The sequence below is a fragment of the Sinocyclocheilus anshuiensis genome, unplaced genomic scaffold, assembly GCF_001515605.1.
Source record: "Sinocyclocheilus anshuiensis isolate Anshui unplaced genomic scaffold, SAMN03320099.WGS_v1.1 scaffold456, whole genome shotgun sequence".
In the NCBI taxonomy this organism is placed as follows: domain Eukaryota; kingdom Metazoa; phylum Chordata; class Actinopteri; order Cypriniformes; family Cyprinidae; genus Sinocyclocheilus; species Sinocyclocheilus anshuiensis.
The window spans coordinates 9,794-23,405 of NW_015557074.1; the positions used below are offsets into that span (position 1 = coordinate 9,794).

At 37.7% G+C, this 13,612-nt stretch overlaps 1 protein-coding gene across 3 annotated transcripts in view; it reads left to right on the plus strand.

Moving 5' to 3' along the window:
* Positions 1-7,224: 7,224 nt before the first annotated feature.
* Positions 7,225-13,612, plus strand: part of LOC107676758 (galactosylgalactosylxylosylprotein 3-beta-glucuronosyltransferase 1-like) — a 106,603-nt gene continuing 100,215 nt past the window's right edge. For all 3 annotated transcript variants that reach the window (XM_016471434.1, XM_016471436.1, XM_016471435.1), the window contains exon 1: positions 7,225-7,677. The gene's annotated coding sequence lies outside the window, so the exon portion shown is untranslated. The remainder of the gene's footprint in view (positions 7,678-13,612) is intronic.

Below are 13,612 nucleotides of genomic sequence, written 5' to 3' on the forward strand. Positions count from 1 at the left end.
ACGCGCTGCAAATCCTCACAACACAAACAAATAAAGAAGCGCGCTGCAAATAGGCACAGACCACATCGGAAGTGTTTAAGCTTTAAGGGAACCGCAAAGTGACGAACATGGCTGGGACATATTTATCATTGTTTGCTCTAAAAGGTGAAATTTTTGTTTATTTTAACATCATCTGATCATACCATTCCTTTGCTTCTTCTTCTTCTTTTGAAATGCGCGCTGCAAATAGGCACAGACCACATCGGAAGTGTTTAAGCTTTAAGGGAACCGCAAAGTGACGAACATGGCTGGGACATATTTATCATTGTTTGCTCTAAAAGGTGAAATTTTTGTTTATTTTAACATCATCTGATCATACCATTCCTTTGCTTCTTCTTCTTCTTTTGAAATGATTAGCCTAAATAAGCTGACGAAATACACAATTACTGTAACAGTGAAAGCATGTAAGCTGGCTAACTTACTTTACAACTTCCCTTACAAAACCATAACCATAACCATATGGTTTTACTGTTAAAATTAATTAATTAATAAATAAATACATTTATTATGTAAAAAATAAATAAAAACAAAAAATGGTTACTATAGTTAAACCATGGACTACACTAACCATAGTTTAACCATGGTATTTGTACAACTGTGGTTATACAAATGGTAATCAATAAAAAAAAAAAAAAAAGGTTAATTTTCATTTTGTTGGGGTCCTCCCGTTGTGGTCTCGTTGTAGTCTGTACTTGCGTTTATGTATTTGGTTGTGTTGTGAGTATTTGCAGTGCGTTTCTTTATTTGTTTGTGTTGTGAGTATTTGCAGCGCGTTTCTTTATTTGGTTGTGTTGTGAGCATTTGCGGCGCGTTTCTATTTTTGCAGCGGGATTCTTTATTTGGTTGTGTTGTGAGCATTTGCGGTGCGTTTCTGTTTTTGCAGCGCGTTTCTTTATTTGGTTGTGTTGTGAGCATTTGCGGCGCGTTTCTGTTTTTGCAGCGCATTTCTTTATTTGGTCGTGTTGTGAGCATTTGCAGCGCATTTCTTTATTTGGTCGTGTTGTGAGCATTTGCAGCGCATTTCTTTATTTGGTCGTGTTGTGAGCATTTGCAGCGCATTTCTTTATTTGGTCGTGTTGTGAGCATTTGCAGCGCATTTCTTTATTTGGTCGTGTTGTGAGCATTTGCAGCGCATTTCTTTATTTGGTCGTGTTGTGAGCATTTGCAGCGCATTTCTTTATTTGGTCGTGTTGTGAGCATTTGCAGCGCATTTCTTTATTTGTTTGTGTTGTGAGCATTTGCAGGGTGTTTTTGTATTTGATTGTGTTGAGAGTATTTGCAGCACATGTGCTGTCAAACTGATGAAGATGTTTTCTTAATTTGCTGGTGCTTTTTCTATTTGCATGTCTTTTAGGTTGCAGCGCGTTGAGCTCTTTCGGCCACCATATAAAAACACATTGGCTGATACATCATCATCATCCTGCATATGCAAAACTTTGTATCTAAATATGTTACAATTTGAAAGTAAATGCACATTATTCTTACAGTTAGTGGGGCATCTTCCCTTATCTCTACGTTAAAACTAAATAAATAAATAAAAAATTGTAGAGCGTGTCAGGGCTTGTGTTTGACTGTTGTGGTTAACAGCCATTTATTATCTTTGCAATTATATAGTGGAAAAAATGGCACATTTCTAACAGCTTTAATAAGGGTTATTTGGCGAGCTGCTATTAAAAGGGCCAGTTTGTGAAAATTGCCATATTTGACATTCAGTAAATAGAATGACAGTGTTGTGATGTTCTTTGTCTATGGTTAAAGGTGAAATGTGTAATTTCTGTGCCACTATAGTAGCATACAGAATAGTCATCCTTTTTTTTTTTTTTTGCTGGTTGGTATCAGGTTTGCAGATTAGGATTGAAATACTCATAGTTTGAATCAGATTTTATTTTCCATTTCATTTTAATTTTAGTTCAAGTTTTAGTAGTTTTGTTAACTAATGTAGTTAACTAATATCAGCAAATAAATCCTTATTGTAAAGTGTTGCATATCTGACTTTTCTTCTGTGGAATATCAAATAAGATATTTTGAATAGAGCCCGACCGATATATCGTTTTGCCGATATTATCGGCCGATATGAGCCTGTCGCCGATATATCGGTATCGGCGAATATGCTGCCAATATGACATTTTTTTTTTTTTACAGAACATATAACGCAGATAAAATGCTTGAAATGGTGTAATTACTTAGTTTGTCCAGCAGAGCACGCTCCTGGTGCTTTTTCTATTTGCATGTGTTTTCTGCAGCGCGTTGAGCTCTCTCGGCCACCGTAGTTTCAGGCTCCCAAAACACCAGATCAGTCTGGACGAAATGCCGATTCGATACAACATGTTTTACATATACAGCTAAACGCGTATCTGTGTGTATGGGCTCTAAGTTTGTTTCTTGATCAAAACAGATTTGGAGAAATTTAGCATTACATCACTAGCTCCCCAATGGATCCTCTGCAGTGAATGGGTGCCATCAGAATGAGAGTCCAAACAGCTGATAAAAACATCACAATAATCCGGAACTAAGACTCCAGTATATCAGTTCCCTTTCAGTCGGTCACTCTAGACTTCACGTCGATGACCAATTCATCAGTCATTGACATGATGTATCTGTTCTCTCCATCAGGGAATGAGGGTTACATACTTAACCAAGACGTTATCCTTGTAAAGTGAAAAGCTGCTTGTTTGTAAGAAACAAATCAGACCTTTTTTTTTTCAACTAAAATGATTCTTCCATCCACAATATTTCTTTATTCAGTGAAAAAGTTGTCTTGTCTAAAGGAAAAAGTATTTTTGTCTTTTCACTGTAGGAAACAATATTATGGATTAAATAATCATATTTTTGTCCAGAAGTGATGACGTAAAGTTAAATGCCTTAATGATGGATTTGTTTCTTACAAACACACAACTTTTCACTTCACAAGGATAATTGATGGATTGGATTTTTACTTGTGGATTATTGTGATGTTTTTATTAGCTCGCATTCTCACGGCACCCATTCACTGCATAGGATCCTTTGGTGAGCAAGTGATGTAATGCTAAATTTCTCCAAATCTGTTCAGATGAAGAAACAAACTCATGTACATCTTGGATGGCCTGAGGGTGAGTCTAAAATATTTTAGCTTAAAATCTTTGGGTGAAATATTCCTTTAAATATCAGTCATTCTGACTTATGTGCCTTTACACTTTGTTATAAAAACATTACATTGAGTATTATCCTTCCCTCTAGTCAGTGGCAGATTCGGTCATAGTTGACCCAGGGCACCAATGTTCGGCACAGAGTACTGCCCCAGGCACAGCTGTCACAGACGTACGCTCCGTTTCCCATGGTTGGATCTCTCATCTAAATGCTTTCCATTACAATTAAATCACAAAATAGAATAAAACCCTATACAACACAATCTGCATCAAACATGCAGTTTTGATGTTTATTTAAAAAGTTGTCAAATGAGTCTCTTGCATTTACATATAAATCGTGATACAATACTTATTATACTTAATTACTCGGCATAATGTTGAGAGCTTTTCATATCTGGTGTTCAAATAACAAAGCTTCTTTTTTATTTTAACTTTATCCAAGCTTCACTTGTATTTTTCACTAGTGATTTACAGTGATGTTTGTGGCTGTAGCTCAACTTAATGCCCACAGATTCTGACTCACACTGGGAAGGTCTGAAAGGCACAACAGTGTCACCCTCAAAATACTGCATAACGCCCTTCAGCTGAATCTAACATGCAACTGCTGGATTCAAGAGCATGCTTCTTTTCATCTTTTCCACTAACATCATCTCCTCCCTTTGTGATTGTTAGTGCTTCTGTCGGTTCTCCATCAGAAACTTCTAAATAGCATAAAAAAGTGTACTGAGAAAATTTTAAGCCACAGTAAAAACAAGAAAGGGCTAAGCTTAATATAGCATTTGATAATAAAAGGCAAATTATTAAATTAAAGGTCATCCATTTAACTTAGTAAATATCACAGAATAATATATTTAAAAAAAATGGGAAAGAGAGCTGACCATGCATATCCAGGCTGTGCACCATTCAGAAGTAAATATAATATTGCTTTCTCGTGTTAAAAGCTGTCTAAATCAGGAGAAAAATATGCACAGGTCAAGCACTTTTAACAAGCAAAAACAAATATGTTGGTGGATTTTGTGAGAGGACAATAGGGGATGGAGTTTATTACTTCATATTTATTTATAAATCATCGGAAGTGCCTTAAAAATGCCTTAATGATTAATTTAATTAATGTATTTTAAAAAAAAGACATTCCAATTTCCATTATGTAAATTTTAAGAGTTTAAAATTATGTAATGTAAAGAAAATTCAAAGAAATTAACACAAGCACTGTATTTGTAGTGTTTATTAAAATACATTATTTAAATTTCATTTAAAATTTTAAAATGAAGGTTAATTTACTCATTTAATTTGACTATTAATGCTTTATTAATATACTGATGTATTCAAACAAATGAATGAAAAAAAAAATTCACATAAAATACATATTATACATAATTGTTTCTTTAACTATCCAACACAGACTGCACTAAATCTCTTTTTCTGTCATTCCAATTAATATTCATCATCCTGTGGGACATGGCCAATTCAATTCAAATTCATCTTATTTGTACATTTTGTTTGTATTCTAAGTGCTCACTGGTTCACTCCCTACAGCTGACTGACCTCAGTGCCTGTTGACAATCATCCTCTGTGTCACACTTGAATAATTTCTCATCTTCTGGGTGAGGCTGCACAAACACTGACTTGTCTTATGCGCTCATGCTGTCAGCGGGTGGTACACCACAAACTAATGTTTATTTAAAATGTCTCGCCATCGTATTACTCCAAGAGCTCGGAATGTTCTCTCACCACTGGGCTGACCCATCACTTTAAGAGGGGTTTGTACACTCTGCCTGTACGGCACTGACCCTGCAAGGCCCGGGCTTTTGTATTCCATGGCACAGCCGACAGATCCTTTCTGCATATAAAATGTGTCAGGAAGTATATAATTGATGTTAATGTCTGATCAAAAAGTGGGTTTGTTAAATCATCCGCTTATTACAATTAACTGGCATGAATGTATTGACATAAAATCAAATGCATTTCTGACATAAATTCCCTTGTGTTTTCATACCATCAGCTGTAAAACAGAATGGTTGATCTCCCCTCTAAATGATTAATTACTTGAAGCTTGAATGATTTTGCCTATACATTATTCATCAGTATATAAATCAGTTGTTTACAACACAATAGAAAGGACTTTGTCAGGCCAGAGTTAGAGGTGACACAGATGCATATTTGATCATGCGCTCCAGATTGCACAGAGATCCATCTGTTCAATGTACATGTGCTGATGCCACTGGCCGCATGTCCGAATGTTTAATATTCCCACACGGTTCCAAAATGTTGCTAGACTTTTTGTAAATTAACCCAGATGGAAAAGTCCTACGGAGAATTGGTTCTCAAGGGAGGATGGAAAGAGAGGCTATAATAAAATGACATTTAAAAGAGCCACATACAGTAAGAACTGTGAACAAATATAGAAACTAGGTACATTTTCTGAAGAAAATGTGATGGGTACTATTTTGTCTCAAATTAAATATAGCCTAGCCTCATGTCTCTATGATATTCTGGTACTGAGATATGGCTGGAGTGTGCTGTTACATGGTTGCTAGGGTGTTCTGTATGGTTGCTAAGGTGTTTCTAGGCAGTTGTTATTGTGTTAATGGATTCTTGATGGCTGGGGTCAAAAGAACCAAAATGTCTCTCTAATCGCCTCATCTCAAGATATGATGCTCCTTGCTCCTTTTTAAGGCAAATTTGTGGGATTGTTTTAGCTTGTTTTTTTATCTGCCAGGAAGACGATCACTTTGAAAAAGTCTGATAATCTAGAAAATTCAAGCCACACACTTTTACCTTCATGCATTTAGCAGACACTTTTTTTTCCCAAAGTGATTTACATTGCATTCAAGATTTGCACATGATCAGTTCATGAATTCCCTGGCAATCAAACCCTTGACCTTGCTAATGCTAGCGGCATGCTCTACATGCCTTTGAAATATTATACATATCTGTATCCTTTTTTGGATCCCTATTCATATTACCGGTAATATGCAGAAATTTTGCCTGGAAGAAGAAGAAATATATGAGATAATAGAGATTTAAAGGGACGTGATTCAAATTCTGTTATCATTTACTCCCCCCTCATGTTGTTTCAAAACCACTCTGACTCTCTTTCTTCTGCAAAACACAAAATAAGATATTTTGAAGAAATTTCCATGTTTTTGTCCATATAATGAAAGTCAATGATTCAAAACAACACTGGACCCCACTGACTTTCTTTGCATGGAGAAAAAAAAAATCTTGGTTACAATTTATAATAAGTACACAGTATAGTACTTACAAATCATTTGCAAAGTATTAGTTTATAGTTAATTCATGGAATTAATCAGCTGATTATATTGAATTTGTGATCAATGAGACAATCAATGAGATTATTTTCTGTACCTGTAAATGTTACTCACAAATATCTAAATATATAAACAATGAGATCAGTCAAATTTTAAACCATAGTCTGTTGTTAATGGTCCATGAAAGCATTAAAATATAATTAATTAATAATAAAGAAATATTTATACGTAAAGTAAATCGATACACATTTATCCCTACTTAATCCCCACCTAACTATGAAGTAACAATAAACAAATAGTTTGTGAATTATTTATAAGCACTGTGCTATTGTATACTTATACTTTTACCAGTATCTTCTTTTGTGTTCCACACAGAAAACGAAAGTCAAACAGGTTTGGAATTACATGAGGGCGTATAAATAATGACATTTTTGGGTGAATTATCTCTTTAAATAGTGGTGCATGTTTCAAATATGTGTGCCCTTCACTATTAATTCAAAGAACAGCAGTGACATACAAAATTTTCATGTATAAATTACAGCACAGCAAAATGTCCCCTGCTTTGTTTTATGTACAATGACAGGAAGACATGTCAAACAACAAACATACATGCACAGAACCACTCAATTTGTCCACCAAGCCTATTTTTCCCCTCTTGCCCCCTCACAATCTCTCTCTCCCCCTCCTTCCCTCAAAGCCCACCCTACTCTGAGCCATAATGGTACATGCCATTAGTGAGCACATCTTGAGCAAGGAGGGGGTCTCTGCCTCGCCGAAGAGGCTACGTTAGAGCCACATAAACACATTCACAGATGTGTCTCCATGCGTTCTGACAGCCCGACTGAGCCAAGACCGCCACGCTGAATGAAGACAGAGAAATCAGGGGGAGAGACGGAGAACAACCACCAAGCAAATTATCACACCATTACTGCAGGGTCTTGCCCACATCCATCTCTCTCGGATTGTGAGCTTGAGTGAGAGCACGTCTGACAGGGAAGAGAAGAAAACGGGGGAGATCTACCGGCAGATTCGTCCCCAATTAAGCCCATGTTTCCAGTTTGATCCAGAAGCCACAGTACAAACAAATACAGGGATGCTCTGACCAAAAACAAATAAGAGAAGAGGAGAACGAACAAGAAATCAAGAGAGACACACAAAGACAAAGAGTGAGAGATGGAGGGATTTTTTGAATGAATGAAGCATGCAGCAGCATGTGGTGGAAATAACTGCATCTACGTAAGGTAAGACAAACCTTCTTTGTTTAATCTGTGATGGAGCACAACACAAAAAGGCACACAAATTCTGTGGTGACGAGCAACAACAGAGGCTGAGACTGCTGTTTCTATCTCACGATTGAGAGAGACGGCTGCGTGGATGAGCGCTGGAGAGCCATGCATATATGTTAAGATGTACACGAAGATGAGCTTGTGGCAGAGACCTGAGACAAGCCTGAAGAAAAGATTCACTCGTAATCCGTACAGAGCTCAAAGAGCACCGTGGTGTCAGCTAGAAAGACTCAGTCACCAGCTGGGAACCTTGGGAAACAGTCGTGTTTGTGTATATATTCATGAGTCAATGCTCAGTATGGATCCGTTTTGTTTCTGTTGGATCTCTTGACAATAATGTACGTAGCTTAGACTTAAAATGTAGGAATTTTAACATTGCAACTCACCACTTTTAGGATATTTAGTCCAGGTCGTCTGCGGTTCATTTTATATTCAGTAGCATCTAGACAAAATAAGTGGCAATTTAATATGCATGTCTTATCTGCGCTGCAATGCTAACCACACACGTATCATAACAAAGAAGTGTCAACACTAATGCCAGTTCACTGCTACGGCCATGCAGCACTGCCACTTCTAATCTACACCTGGGTATTAGTGTTCAGTCATTAATGGCTTAGTTTAGGGCCCCTCCCCCCTCCTGACCCAGTGTCAAAACAACCCCGCATGCCGAAAAACAACCCCCGGGAACAATGCACGGCCGGTGCTTAGCAAAAGCGTGATGCTAATTAGATGGAGAAAGCTTTAACAAAAATCAGTGCCATCAACGCTCTCTTTTATTGTGTAAAACCCAACTCTGCCAGCTGCTGAAGCAATAACAACCGTAGCTAAATATGTAAATCATTACATAAGAGCAGGAACGGTGCCGCTCCAGGGCAGGAATATGAAGTCATTAGTAGCAATATCAACGGAAAGTGCATCTCTATGAGGATGCGTCTGGGATGGAGTTCCACATTAAGTAACAGATTGGGCAACTTTTACTGGAAAGTTTAGCTCAAATGAGCCTGTTCAAAGAGACAAACAATTAGCAACTGTGAGTTGAGAACATACAAGGGAAGTAATGTCATAATTAATCTTATTTGTCACATATCTTAGTTGCAAAATTCTGAGCAAAATTCTCACAGGAAGTAATGAAGTCCTGTCCTTTATCATTATAGACATCACAGTTAACATGAAACGGCATTCACAACCCATTTCACTTTCCTAATAAGATGTATTCCCTAGTGAAACAGGATTTTCAATGGGAGAAATGGGGCACAACTTGATTTTATTGAACTGGGAATTGATTGGATCATAAAAAGCAGGCGCTCTGTTCTACACCAGATTGAATACAGACCTGAATGTGAGATTGCTGTGATTATTGAGGACTTCTTCCATCCACTGGTACCTACTTTCGAATCAGTCTTGGATCTTGTTGCATCATAATTATTTTTCAAGATTTTTAAAAAAATCTATAGTGAGTATAGATTATTTTCACATTCTGTATTACATTAACACTAACCAGCATTGAATTACTATTGCCAATCATTTCTATGTCAGTTAATGTAGTCAGTTTACATTACCTAAAACAGTAGCCTTAAAATAGTGTCTATACAAAATGTTAATATAATATAATATAATATAATATAATATAAGCAAAATCACACAGCTAAGCTAATTTGCAAGAGAAAACAGAAAAACATAATAAAAATATTATTATATAATTATATTACATTATATGTAATAAACTATACTACCAGATGAACTTTGCTGTTATGCTGTCTCTCTTATGGGAGCTCTCAAACCACTCAAACATTTTAGCCTGCGCTCTGCTTTGTGGTGTCAGTACATAGCACTGATGGCTTGTATTTCACCTTCAGCAATATTAAAGACCCACAAACAAAACATTCATACTATATATTCAACACAGTAATCTATAAAACCCCTGAATGACCAACCATAATTTGTGTGATCACAGAGCACTCGAGTAGCAAAGGGACAGAGACAAAGAACACAAGCCAACAATATCATTCTACTCCTCAGACAAATCCATGCGGCTGCAAGGAATTCAAAAGCAGATTTCAAAAATAAAATAAAAAGTCCTGTGGGTGAAACTCAGTGTTTCTGTTGAAAACAGTTCTGACGTAGGCATTTGAAAGCACACTAGGCTGGAGCTGCTTGCTGCAGGCGCTCTTGCCCTCCCTCACACTCACTCATGTGCACTTTCACACAAGTTCACACAATCAACCTCTTGCCCATATGTGTACGATTTGTTCATGTAGTAGACAAACACTCTGATTCAAACCACAAGTGTTATGTCCCGTTTCGCTTAAGAAAACCCACATAAAAACCTGTTTTCACATGTGTCACACAGGCAAGGTTAGTTTGCTCAGGGACTCTAAGCTCTTGAAAGACTGTAAAGCGATTCACAATGCCATCCGAATCTCCATGCCATGAATATTAACCAGCACAATTGTTCCCTGAGTGACGCTACCATGGCTGCATTATTCATTCATCCCGACGCTGCCACAAAGAGTTACATCTATGGCCAGATCTGCTCTGTACCAGCTCGCGGTGCCCGAAGTGGAGCGCTAACACCCATAGCTCTCTCTCAATGGATGGCTAATGAACAGATGAGAAACTGAATAAGGAAGAAGGAAGAGAGGAAAAAGGCAGGAAAACAGATTGCCAGGCCTCAGGCTGGGCTGTTATTCTGCCTTCTTGAATTCAGCACTGCGGGGCTTTGAGCTTGTGTTTGGCTGCCATCTCTGGCCCACTTTAGTCGTGCAGTCGTAGACACACACACAAACACACTCCCATTACTGAACCATAACACCCCCAGGGACAGCGGAAGAGCTCGGCTCATAGTAGCAGAAGAGCTAAGAAGCTAAAGTGAGAATGCCAGGCCATATTTCCTCAGCGGGGTCTCACGTGGCCGCCCACCCTCCATGTGCCAAACAACTTCATCCATTCATGCTGTATATGGCTCACCTTTTTCTAAATGATGTTTGGCGGCTGTACAGTAATGGCACAATCCTATTATTGCGTGTATGTGTGAATGTGAAGCGAACAACCATCATAAGACGACTGACATGCATTCTCGACTCCTTTCTGTAGCACATGGGTGGCAGGGGTCCAGGACCACGTTGTTCTTACAGACCTCACATGTGTTTGACAAAAGTAAATGGCCTATTCCATTTTGGAGGCAAGAGACATAACAAAAGCAACATGATTTTTATTTTAATAGCCTACCATTGCTTGCAAAAGTTTTATTGGATCGGCCACCCAAAAAATTAACATTCTGACTCTCCTTCATTCTGTACAAAAGCTGTTCGACTTTTTTTGTGGAACACAAAAGATATTTTAAAAAATATTTTTTTCCATACAATAGAAGTCAGAGCGGTCCAACCGGCTTTCATTATATGGAAAAAAGACATTTTTCAACATATCTTCTTTTGTGTTCCACAGAAAAACGCCACTGAGGTTTGGAATGACCATCCCTTTTAATATGCAGTTGTTGAGTTTTCAAAATTTTCCTCTATGATATGTAGAAAAAAAGAAAGTCATATAGATTTGAAAAACTATCCTTTAAAATGTACATTTTTCCAATTAATCCACCTTATATTCTCACTATATAAAGTGTTGACGTGTTACCTTGGTAATATTTCATTACTTTTTGACAGCATTAACATTAAATATGCAATAAAAATAATGCTTTAATGCAAAGTTATTACCAACTCGTACCCCCTGACCATAACTTCTGCTAATTCTGCAGTCAGCTAATTCTGCATATCTTCAGCAGGAAAAATGTCTCTAAACCATGTTTACCAGAATAGATCAAATTAGTCACGAGTGATTCATACAAGTTATGTTCTTGCATTAAAAAAACCCCCAAAATTAAAACCTTTCAACACTAAAAGTAGTTCAATTAGAATCCTGAAGAAACAGATAATGCAACAACACAAGATTTCTGTCTTATGAATAAAACAGAGAGAGAGAAGACGTAATCCTTGAATGTTCCCTGCGTGAACTGTCTCTAAAATGAGTGATTTCACTAAGTGGGGAGAATGTTCAGAGCACAAATCCTGTCTATTCTTACTCTCTTACTGCTGAAAAGTCTGAACCATACCATATAAATGTCTATAAAGACACTGTGTACTTTACAGCATTCTTGATGAGAATGCAAAAGGAGCACCAATAAGCAAATGACCTTTAAAAACAATAAAGTCTCCCTTTAGTAAATCTAATTCTGCTAAGTATCTGTCCTCCGTGTGCGTCCTCTGGAACAGCAGTAATACATAGGGCCCCCTCCCCACCTGTGCTATTCCGTCTGGCAGCAGCCCCCAGTCCCTCAACAGCAGCTGCTGCTGTGCTCACGATACGAGCACTGAAATATCTGAGACCAATCAGATTTTCTAATCCTGCAGATTCACTAGTGACCATGACCATTTCATCTCTGGACACCAAGAGCATTCATATTTAATTTGAGTCTTCAGTCATGTCCTTCCTACAGTATGAAACAGGATTGACACAGCAAAGCACCTGGCCTTAATGATTTGGCTGCTGTTTGGGAAATTCAGTTTTGCTGAATACAGAATTTAGTCACATTGTTGTTTGACCTCTTGCATTAAATGACTTGTACTATGTGTAATTATGTTTAATTAATAATAGTAATAACATTATAGTTAATAAATATTTCAACTGATTAAAACATATTTAAAATGAAATATTTTCTCATTATCATTGTGAGATGTAATTGACAATGCTATTATTATTCAGCATTTGATTAATCATGGTCTTACTAGTGCCACAGTAATTCTTGCTAATCAACCTGTTATATTATCTCATCTCTGTGAAATTGAATATATAACAATGCAACAAACCTGCCTTTTAAAACAGTATTCATAATTGTGCAGCAGAACCACTTGAACTGCAGAAAGAGGTGTTGTGTTTGTCATCGGGTTGCTTTTTGTAGTAGTTTCTCTAATGACCTGCTAGTTAAAGTAGTTACAGATAGCCTCTTTAAAGCTCTTGTGTGCTGTCGAGCATGCTGTTAGGAATTACTGCTCTTCTTTTGTATAGTAATCTGACCAGAACATTGCAGATCACATCAGCGTCAACTGGCAGGCTGGGTAGTGTCTGATGTGACACTATGCTGCTTTCAGCTGCCTCTGGGTTTTGTTTTCACTGAGCAGGATTCGTGACCTATAAAGGACCTTGCATGTACTGTATCTGACAGATAAACTGATGAAACTAGATAGTATTTAGTATGTTAACAATTTAACAAGATATTAAATCAGAGTTTAAACACTGCTTCATCAATAATGTCACGAATCAGGCCTCTGTGGCTCTCTCCGATGGCCTCCGGAGGGCACCCTCTCCCGAGTACTAACGTTCATGGACTACATTTCCCAGACACCCCGTACCTGGGACTGATTATGGCACAGGTGTTCCCCCTTAGCTTCCCTATTTAAGCAGCGCTCAGACTCTCTATGTTTGCGAAGTCTTGTATTGCCCCGGCTACATTTCTGAGCGTTTATCCCCTATCTTGTCGTCTCTTGTGTATTACCTCGGACTGTTCTTACTAGTGTGATTCTCTGCCGCCTGCCCCGACCCTCGCTCTGCCACTGTTTATTCTCTTGGATTTCCCCTGCTGTACGTGACGCTGTTGACTGAATACTGCCTGTTTTACTCTGCCTGTTATTCTAATAAAAGCTGCAAATGGATCCGCACGCCTCTGACTCAGCATTACAAATAAGATGACACTATACTCTTGTCTTGGGCTTTAATTACCAGTTTAAAAATGGATTTAGTCAACCTCAGCCTCCTTAGCTTTAAATTAAATTCTGCTCTTTCACGATGAGGTAGGGACTCAATTACCATTTGAGCTACTCAAATGTGAATATGCTAAAAA